This window comes from Lactuca serriola, chromosome 5 (assembly GCF_051521515.1).
Source record: "Lactuca serriola cultivar US96UC23 chromosome 5, Lser_US96UC23_V15, whole genome shotgun sequence".
Taxonomy (NCBI): Eukaryota; Viridiplantae; Streptophyta; class Magnoliopsida; order Asterales; family Asteraceae; genus Lactuca; species Lactuca serriola.
In genome coordinates this window covers 359,253,000-359,254,534 of record NC_136412.1, presented here as the reverse complement: position 1 = coordinate 359,254,534, position 1,535 = coordinate 359,253,000, and the positions used below count along the sequence as shown (strand labels likewise).

Below are 1,535 nucleotides of genomic sequence, written 5' to 3'. Positions count from 1 at the left end.
ATTCCTCATATTGATAATGAAATGCAAGCATGTTCCTATGATAAGTAAAATTAATAAAGTAGCATTGCCATTATCGATTAAAAAAAATTAAGTGTGTTGCTATTTTAGGTGAAATTATGAATGTGTGATAAATATAAGTATGTCTTTATTATGGGTACAAATAGGAATGTGCATTGCCCATATTAGTATCGTGAGTCAAATAAGTTGTTATTCTCTGTAATTTCACATTTCACATTAATATGAAATGAAAATGAAAGTCTCACACACTTACCTGATTCACAAGATTCTCATGAATAATTGGACTAGGTCTCTTCTCGTAGGCAACCCACAATCACAAATAATCAAATCAATTATCAATTCCATTCAGAATCCCTACAAACTTTTGAGAATGAGCATTAAGAGTCGCATGAAGCCCTTGTCCTCCCTGGAATGGATATAACAAAAACAATTTTAAGTATTTGTTACAATAATGATAAATCTGAAAGAAAATTGAGTAATTTTTAGTTAAATGTTATTATCCATACCTGTGAAGTTCTCACTTCTTGTGCATAAGTTGGGGACATTATTGTTACAATGTTAGAGAACACAATTGCACCCTACAATGTATCATTTTCTTGAATATTTTTAAACATCGTTTATCTGGGAAGTGTAAAAGGAAAGAGGGCATTAAAGTAAATTTACCTTAACAGGATTGAGTCTGTCATGTGATGATTTGTCCTGCATTCTGTCTGGTCTATTGAGGTGATGAATGTCAAGACCACAAGATACTATCTCTGAAGCAGATGCAGTTCCCTGATACTCAAAATTATGACATGTGAAACATATTCGAGCTGAATTTAATCCTTTTGGTGCATATAGATCCTAGTAGAGGGGTGCCTAAATAATTATATAGAAAAGAATATTATCATTTTGAATCTTAATAGATATAATTATAAAAAAAATTAATAGCCTTTTATTCATAATCAAGTCCTGTAGGCAACCCATAATAAAAAATAATCAAATCAATTATCTGAAATTCAAATGTGTTAGAAATAGAATAACATCCTCCCATACAAGTGCCAAACTCACCGATTTCATCAGTTTCTTCATCAGTCCGAGTCTGATGAAGAAAACATGGTGATTCCAATGAATTTGAGGGAGGAGTAGTAGCAACACATGGCTTCCCAGAAATCGTGATCTCCTTTATGTGGGACGCAATCGACTCAATGGATTCCAATGCTTGTCCTTCGTCTCCAGTATATGAAACTTTATTTTTACCCTGATCAGAATCAAATAAACACATGAAAATCCGGCGGGAAACGCAAAAAAAAAGACGTGAAATTATGATACAATTTATGATTAAAACGTGAAAAAGGATGAATCGAGAGACAAATTTTGATTATCGGATCGATACTTACTGCAAAATTCCGAAGAGCCAGTCAGGAAGAGTCAAGAAGATGTAAGGGGACCAAAAGTGAGGTGAGGATCTTCGTCCTCCAGTTTGTTTGACCGAGTATCAGCAAATAACGGTAACACAATAAGCAAAAACTTGTCAA

General features: G+C 33.4%; 1 long non-coding RNA gene across 1 annotated transcript; it reads right to left on the bottom strand.

The window, feature by feature from the left end:
• Nucleotides 1–305: 305 nt before the first annotated feature.
• On the bottom strand, nucleotides 306–776 carry LOC145052211 (uncharacterized). Its single transcript, XR_013684022.1, has 3 exons — nucleotides 682–776; nucleotides 525–596; nucleotides 306–424 (listed from the first exon to the last, which is right to left on the bottom strand). It is a non-coding gene; the product is annotated as an uncharacterized LOC145052211 (long non-coding RNA).
• Nucleotides 777–1,535: the final 759 nt, after the last annotated feature.